The sequence below is a fragment of the Camelina sativa genome, chromosome 13 (genome assembly GCF_030686135.1).
Source record: "Camelina sativa cultivar CO46 ecotype springtype chromosome 13, ASM3068613v1".
Taxonomy (NCBI): domain Eukaryota; kingdom Viridiplantae; phylum Streptophyta; class Magnoliopsida; order Brassicales; family Brassicaceae; genus Camelina; species Camelina sativa.
The window spans coordinates 23,265,732-23,274,883 of record NC_141892.1 but is presented as its reverse complement, the minus strand read 5'-3'; the positions used below and the strand labels follow the sequence as shown (position 1 = coordinate 23,274,883).

General features: G+C 35.9%; 1 pseudogene; it reads left to right on the top strand.

Annotated features, from left to right (window-relative positions):
- The first annotated feature begins 1,981 nt into the window (after positions 1-1,981).
- LOC104737262 (lipid transfer protein EARLI 1 pseudogene) lies at positions 1,982-2,690 on the top strand (annotated as a pseudogene).
- Positions 2,691-9,152: the final 6,462 nt, after the last annotated feature.

The window sequence follows — 9,152 nt, the reverse complement described above, 5'->3', positions numbered from 1 at the left end:
AGCTACCACCATCAACGATCAAGGTGCAGACCTTGTCTTGAACCATACACCGGGTGTGGAAGAGATTCTCACGCTGCCCTCGATCATCTGGATGAGTCTGAACACTTAAAGCTCTGCGTGCTACTAACATCTCTCCCATGACTGCTGGTTCACCTTCTTCACCTAAATCAGACTCTGGTTCACTCTCTGAACTGTCTACAGACACAATCTCTCCTCCTTCTTGAAGAAGAAACATCTTCTTGTTAGGACAATCTCTAGAATAGTGCCCCATCCCTTGGCATTTGAAACACCTGATATGACTTGTAGAGGTGCTTCTCTTGGGCTTGAAATCGATTTTAACTTCCTCTTAGACTGTGGCTGTCGCGGGTTTGCTGTCCTTGGTGAAGGCGGATTTACTGAACTCTCTTGGCTTGGGAATGTTAGGCGTAAACGTTGACCTCACTCCCTTTCTCTTGATCTGTGATTCAATTAGCTCTGCCTTATGTACCATTTCTTGCACATCTTCATAGTTCTGCAGCTCTATCTTGTCTTGAATCTCTCTGTTCAAACCTCCAAGAAACCTAGACATAACCATGTTTTCACTTTCTCTCAGATCAGCCCTGATCATAAGCGTTTCCAGCTCCTGATAGTAGTCTCTTACAGACTTAGTGCCTTGAGTGAGACGCCTCAGCTTGTTAAGAATCTCTCTCTGGTAGTGTGTAGGCAGAAACTTCTTTCTCATCTGCGTGACTAACTGTTCCCATGTAGTGATAGCAGGCTCTCTCTGTCGATGTCTAGTGAGTCCCAACTGCTCCCACCAGAACAAAGCATAGCCATTGAATTCAGATATGGCTATCTTCACTTGTTCAACTCATAGGTACCTTGAACTTGAAAGTTCGACTCCATCTTCCTTTCCCAGTCTAGATAAGTCTCTGGATCATTGGTACCATGGAACGAAGGATACCGAATCTTGAGATGATTCAGCTGCTGTCTCAAAGGATCATAATCCCTGCCATGATCTCTGTTTCTGTTTCTCCTCATTGTCTCTTGGCTATTTTTGGCTCGATGGTTCCTCTTCTTTGTAGTTCTAAAGACTTTCTACCGGAAAAAAGTATCTGGAACATCGATCATCTTGGTTCGATGGCTCTCTTGTCCGGCATTGGCCATCCAATCTTTTTTCGACATATTTATATTTCTTCAAAAATCTTTTGGGTGTTCTTTTTATTTTTTCTTCTCATTCTTTCTGAATTCCTTCCAGATCTTTTTTCAAAATTTTTATTTGAGTTTTTATTTTTCAGTGCAGGTCACTCCAAACATAGTAGCATTATCAAAAATTAAATTTTATATATTAATGACAAAATAGAATCAACAACCCTACAAAATGGGTAATTTAAAAGATCTGTTACACTGCAAATAATTTAAAGTGTCATTTATATACTGGTTGCCAAATAAATTAATTAACTGTGGACAGATTTTTAATTGTTAACTATGATATTTCACCGTAAATTGTTGAAAACTTTAAAATGTTTATGATATACAAGTTTTTATAATCCAAACGAGAAGGATAAAGCCAATAAAATTGTGAAAGCCAGACTTTTTCTGGTCAGAAAAAGTCCAAATTACTAGTAATTTACAAACAAAATCGCCAGCTAAATCACATATACGACTACACATGGCACTTATGAGTAATTATTGAACACATATGCATCGATTCTTATTTAAAGCTTGTTTTGGTAACAATGTTCAATTTTGATTACAAATTGTGCAAAATCCATAGAATCTTTATACGCCAATTCATTTGATGCGAAATTATACAACCACCACCCACGTACCCCCATGATTGGAATGAAATATATCTCGTTACCACATAAGAAAACAAAGATCCATTAACTACTGTTACTTAAATGTACATTCCTTTGATAATTCTTCAATATTAATTAGTAATGACAGCATTAATTAACAGACCAGCCCCTTACAATCCTAATATAAATAGATGATCAATCTCTTCATTTATCTTCACCACTCTCTTTAGCAACACTTCTTTCTTTAGAACTTCTTATCTAAAATAGAAATATATACTTCGAAAGATGGCTTCAAAAATCTCAGCCTCCCTTGTCATTTTTCTCACATTTAACATCCTCTTCTTCACGTTAACCACCGCGTGTGGTGGTGGCTGCAGTCCAGTCCCTAAACCCAAGCCTAATCCAAAGCCTACTCCCAGCCATTCCTCCACTGGAAGCTGCCCAAGGGACACTCTCAAGCTCGGTGTTTGCGCCAATGTCCTCAAGGATCTTCTCAAAATCGAGTTAGGCACACCACCAGTCAAGCCTTGCTGCTCACTCCTCAACGGTTTGGTTGATCTTGAGGCCGCAGCTTGTCTCTGCACCGCCCTAAAGGCTAATGTTTTAGGCATTAATCTTAATGTTCCTATCTCTCTTAGCCTTCTTCTCAATGTTTGTGGCAAGAAGGTCCCTTCTGGCTTTGTATGTGCTTAATTGATTCTCTATCCAGTATCCACCCTTTGATTGGTTATAATGTTTTTATCTTTTTTCCGATGTTTTTTTATCTCTGATTAAGATTCTTTGAATTCTCCTATTTTCAGTTGTTAATTGAATAAATGTTGATTCTACTTGTTTTGATGTATCCATAGCAAATCAATTTGTTCATTCGTATTATTAAAGTTAATAATCAGCCTATTGTTTCCGCTTTTATCCTTCAAGATTCATGCGATCCAAAGAGCATGCTGACCTAATATATCTATCTAAATACATCAATTAGATTAATGTAACCCTGGAATTTTAATTTTATGAGAATTAAAAATATAATATAGCGACATATAGTTAAATTTCCATCCAGTACATCTGATGGGTAGGATAATCCAACACATCTACTTTCACAAATCACCGCCAATAGTACTTCCCGATACCGGTGTGACCCCCACTTTCCAACAACTTGTCAATAGCCAACTGCACTTCCCACATAGAAGCTACAAAAACTACATGACTAACAACACACAAAACAACTTACCGTAGAATCTCATCGAAGGCTCGAAGAGGATGATAATAGGACTCCACACCACATGCAAATTGACTAAATACTTATAATCAATTCCATCACACAACATCATGCATCAAACAACAGGAAAATAATTCAACCAATTAAATTCCTAAACCGCTCTAAACCATTCTTAACCTGCCCTAGAACCGTAAGGGCTCTGATACCAAAGTGAAACAAGCCAACCCATTTTTTAAATAATAATGATATAAATAAATATCCCATAATATGTAATTACAAACCTAACAATAAACCAACAACAAATCAACATGCACAGCGGAAGACAAACTAAACCAACATTATGTAAATACATCCACTAGATTAATGTAAATACATCCATTAGATCCTAGCATACTTCTAACATGGTTCCAGCAAAAAAATAACATAATATAGCGACATTATGTAAATACATCCATTAGATTAATGTAACCCTGGAATTTTAATTTTATGAGAATTAACAATATAATATAGCGACATCTAGTTAAATTTTCATCCATTACGTCTGATGGGTTGGATTATTCAGCGGAATAGCCACGAAAATGCTCTAATTTCTACGTGATTAACTCGTGGCTAAGTAGCCATGAAACTATCACTTAATAGCCACATTTTTCTGTTTTACTTTAGTAGCTAATTCGTGACCAGCTTATGTTAGTCACGATTTTCTGTGGCAAAAGCGTGACTATGCGTTTGCAAACTAATAGTTTTAAGATGATGGTCTTTGGCTCTATCATCTTATTCTCTTATATTAGAGTCATAAATTTTTTAACTTAGAAACCAATTATTAATAAATCTATCCATGTTCCTTAAATAATAACATACTAGATTAATAATATACTAGATGAGGACCCGCCCTATGTGCGGGTTTATAATTTTATAAATTTAATTAAATTTAATAAAAATATATTAAAATTTGTTGTATATTTTTTATAATTTTTTTTGTTATAATACACTGATTTATATCCATCTACAAATCTTTTATGTATGTTACTATTAAAATTGTATTTTTTACATCTAAATGTAATCTATGTTTTAAATATATTCTTTATCACCATATGAACACATTAAGCTAACTATTTTACTTTCACTTATGCATAGATTTTTAATCACTAAAATTATTGGCTCAAAAAACATTTTGAATAAAAATATATTACATAATATATTAATCAATGAAGTATCATCACAATAATATATGACCACCATAGAGAAAACCTCGGTTCCGCCCTCATCCCTTATGGAGAGAACCTTGTGTCCAACCTCCTCTACCATGGAGAGAACATTGGTTCCGCCTTCCTCCCTTGTGGAGATAACCTTGCCTCCAACCTCCTTCACCTCTCTTGGGGAGACAAACTTCTGTCCAACCTTCTCCACCATAGAGAGAAGCTCGGCTCTGCCTTCTTCTTGTGTGGAGAGAACATGTTTCACGTCTTTTTCCTATCTCAAAATGGCCTTCTCCGAAAACCAATGAAAGTAAAAACATTTTTCTAACGTTACAAAATCTTTTAATAGTAACTATGCAGAAGTGAAAATAAAATAGTTGGCTTAATGTGTTTATATATTACATAATATACTAATCAATGATGTATTATCAAAATAATTTATGACCACCATGGAGAAAACCTCGGCTCCGCCCTCATCCCTTATGGAGAGAACCTTGTGTCCAACTCCCTCCACCATGGAGAAAACCTTGGCTCCGCCTTCCCTTCTTGGGGAGATAACCTTGCATCCAACCTCCTCCACCTTCCTCCCTTGGGGAGATAACCTTGTGTCCAACCTTCCCCACCATAGAGAGAACCTCGGCTCTGCCCTCCTCCTGTATGGAGAGAAAATGTTCACGTCTTTTGTTATATCAAAATAGCTTGCTCCAACAACCAGTGAAACTAAAAACCTTTTTCTAACGTCACAATATCATTTGATAATAACTAATGTTAAATTTCCCAATGTAGTCATGGAAGTGTTTTTGACACACCATGATGTAGCATATGTCTCTGTAATGCCTCAACCGCCAACTTCGCCACCTAGCTTAGTGAGCTCATGTCCACTCTCAGTTCGTGGGTCCACCTTCCTAAATGGGCCCTACATCTATTCCTGGCCCGTGGACACACCCATATTCGATGGTCAGTTTGTTACGTTTGGGACACTTTAAAAACTTGTTTACTGACCCTACAAATCAACAGATGATCTTGTCATGTGTTTTGTCCTCACTCGCACAGTTCCGATAATCATTTACAGGAAGTTCACCCATCATGAAGTTCATTGAGGACCCTTGACCGAAAAAATAAGTGTATTTTGATGACATATGTGGCCAAATCAATTCTTTTAAACGTTTTCGTAAACCAGGGTGTCATGGTCTTTAAGCTCCTATGGATCTATCAGCAATGATTTTTGTTTTTCCAATCTATCTAACTATTTTTGTTGTAAGCTTGTGTTTAAGTAGCCTATTTTATCCATCTATTAGGTTAATGAGCTTCTACTCGTTATCTCCCTTAGGGATTGAATGAATAATGGTAATAATTATGTTTGCAAAAAAAACAGAAGGGTTTATGACCAACCAATCAAGATTGAGAAATTAGAAGAAAATTAATTGGTATAATTAAAGAAATAATAGAAAATTATAAGAACGGTAATATATGAATCTCAAATAATGCAAAGACAAAAATATAAATTAAATAAAACAATCTACAAATACTATAATAAATTTTAAAATACAGTATTAGGAAAAGCAAACACATATATTAATTTTTCCCCAATAGAAAAAGGAGAAAGTATGAGAAAAGTTTGGTTTAAAAAAAATAAGAAAAATTTATCTTCCCGTTAATTTTTTTTCCAATTAAACAAAGTTGAAAACAGTGTTTTTGAATAAATTATTTAAATATGAGACGATGTTTAGGTTCGATTCATAGAGAATGCAGCTATTTTGCAATATATTTATTACATACATTGCAAGTGAGTATATATATCTAGTTTTTGCAATTCATCAACTTTTTGAAGTTCCCTCAGCCAAATTTGAAGAATAGTGGTACTATGACCTCTGTTCCAAGAAGTAGTGGTTACTTCAACCTCTTCAAGCAACTGTCTCCCAACTTCAGAACCGCAACCACCTTTGTGGTGATCGGTTTTCAGAGCATTCTCAAGCTTGCTCGATCATCTGGCAAAGTTCTACTTAGAGTAGTCATCTGGGAAATAACACTGGCTATTATAGAGTAGTCAAAAACATATTACAATATCACATAACCATTATATGAGTCACTATAACAACAACATTACTAAAGTAACAAACAACCAAAGAAAAAAATCAGCATCTGTCAGAAAACTAAAAATTACTAGTGGATGCTATTATGTACGCATTGTAATATGAAGCAAGCTCAATGCCAACACAGACACACACCTACCTCATTCTAAAAATCAAAACACCGACAAAACAAACAACATCAGCTATACAATTTCATATACCAACAACCACATTTCAGAAATATAACCAACTTTTATATTACCTTCCATGGATAATTTTACCGATTTTAAACACGCAGCTATCCTATCATTTGGACCAGCAAATCTGCAATCATTTAATGTATTCTTTGAATCGAATACCACAATCCAAATGCAGCAAGAACACTTGATTTGAAAACCGTAATATAAAACCTAGAAATAACACAAATGCAAGCCACCTAAGATGAAGAAGGATAATGTCCATTTTTTTTTTGGACAAACAGATGGTTCTCATTCATTCAAACAGAAAAGATACATATAAAGGGAATTAAAATCCCAATGTTCAAAAGTTTTAAAAGGTTACATATGTAGACTTTCCCCAAAGTCATAAACAAAAAGATTAAACACATAAAACAATACTCAATGAGAGTTGTGAAGCAGTCGCTAAGAAGCAACTTGAGACATTTGAGGTCATGGTTGCAAGACTGATCATCATCGAAGAATCTGATAGATGAGAAAGTGGTCACAGTCATATGACCTTGTGACGTTGATAGGTGAATCAGGGCCAAATAACTCACTGACCCAAGGAGCAGAAACAGAAGCATTGCCTTGGCAGGGATTCGATGGGCTGCAGCTCGGATGATGGTGATGGTGCTGAAAGTGTTTTGCTCAAAAACATCGGATGAACACAATGGAGTCCAGGGCAATAGACCAAAGGGAAGCAAAACTGCACAATCAGCACACATAAGGGAATCAAAGACTAAAGAAAGCCAATGAGGTAAGTCAAACCATAACAATAAGAAATCCACACAAAGTATGCACTCGGTTTGATATTGTCAGAAGTGAAGCAGGTTTGATCTTTCGGTTTGTCTATAACACAAGCAAGTTGTGGTTGATAGGGTTTGGTTGAGAACTGGATTCGCTAGATAGAGTAGAGCTAAGTATAACTTGATTCTTCCAGTTTTGAAACCCAACAGACAATGTCACACTTTGAACAATAATCAGGGATCTACCAAACATTTTGTTACTATAGAACATTCTAGGTAAGTGAATTCTCAGATGCTGTCTTTGGAAACCGATTTCAACCAAGCAGCCTAGATAATTTCTACCAGAGAACAGAGGAATAGATAGAGTAGACCTGGAATTTTGAAAGTTGGGAAGGACCATTTGGAATGCTAGCATGCCGAAATTAGGTACAGAGCTCATTTGCAAGGATCCTACAGATATTGTGGATGGCCAAAGGAGATGGTTTGCGTGGCAGCTAAACGGAGAAGGTAAAGGATTTCGCATCTTCGATGGTAGTAAAACTGGAACTGCCAAGTTCAGAAGGTGACTTGTACTTGAAACGGGAGTCCCGTAACGGAGAATAACCGCAACTCTGGAAGATTTCTCGCACTCCATCTTTGCCTGACTAAGCTCATGTGACAGTGAAGAAGAGGGTTCTATAGAGGCGAAACATGATCCAGATTGCGAAACTGAAAAGCATAAGGAATTTTGTCCCGTCGACGGTGAGGTTGAGCGAAAATAATCGAGGATGGGGTTCGTCGGACTCCACATCCTTCTATAGACCATAAAGAGCATGTCTTTGTCTAGATCTGGGCTGGTAGTCTGGGATTGGAGATGATTCAAAAGAGGGAAGCAAAGGGGGGAAAAACCTTGAACAATAAGATAAGATAAACAAAGAAAGCAACAAAATAACGAAGAGGTTGAGATTTTCCGACACCGCCAAGCTAGAGCTTTACCGGCGTCGGAGAAAAATGGAGATATCGGTGCCTCGATAGTAGTGCATGTGAGAGAAGGGTTATTAGGGCGAACAACAGAAATCTTTAGAACGGATAATGTTCAATTTGTCTTCAAGATCTAATAGTTAATGAATAGAAATAAAACAACTTCAAAGCTCTAATGACTTTTAACGAAAAAAACAAAGTCTTCCATACAAATAAATTTTGTTGGTATGCAGTTCACAATGTAAAACTTCTCGAAAAAAATTGTTAACTAAATCCTAATATTGACTTGTAATAAAAAACAAACAAACTAATATAACAATCGTGTTGCATGAGACTCAGCCTAATTTGTTAGAGTTATAAGTTTATAACGACAAAATCATCGTTGTAGATATCTCTTTCGAATCATATGTTTCTATAGTGAATGAGATGTACCTGCGAGGTCATACTACCTGTATCCTTTTGCTAGATTCGTGTATAAGTTTTATCTATTTTATCATCTTCGATTATTAAACATGGTCGAACATGCCAAAATGTGGTTCACGGGTAGTAGCTATTGGAGAGATCAAGAATTCAGTTATTCCCTTCGACAGGCTAGTAACAATATGATAATCATCATGCCATTTAATTCTTTACTATAAAATTGATTGGTCGATTATATTCTTATTATCTAATTTTTTTAATAATGAATTAAGACGTGGAAAAATGAAAGAAGTTGATATGCTAGTAATGATATTTTGGTGATCATCTTCTTGATGATTAAGGCAAAGTTAAATTTTACTGAACTAAATGTGTAAGATTTTCTTACAAAAAGGAATAAAAGAACATAGTTCTGTAAGACTACATACAGATCTAATAATGGAATAAAATCAATGATCAAAAAGACAAAAAGAATAATCAAGTGAAAACGAAGTCAAACTTTGCTGTATATTTTGGTTTCTTTTTGAAAGTTGACCCGATATTAATGGG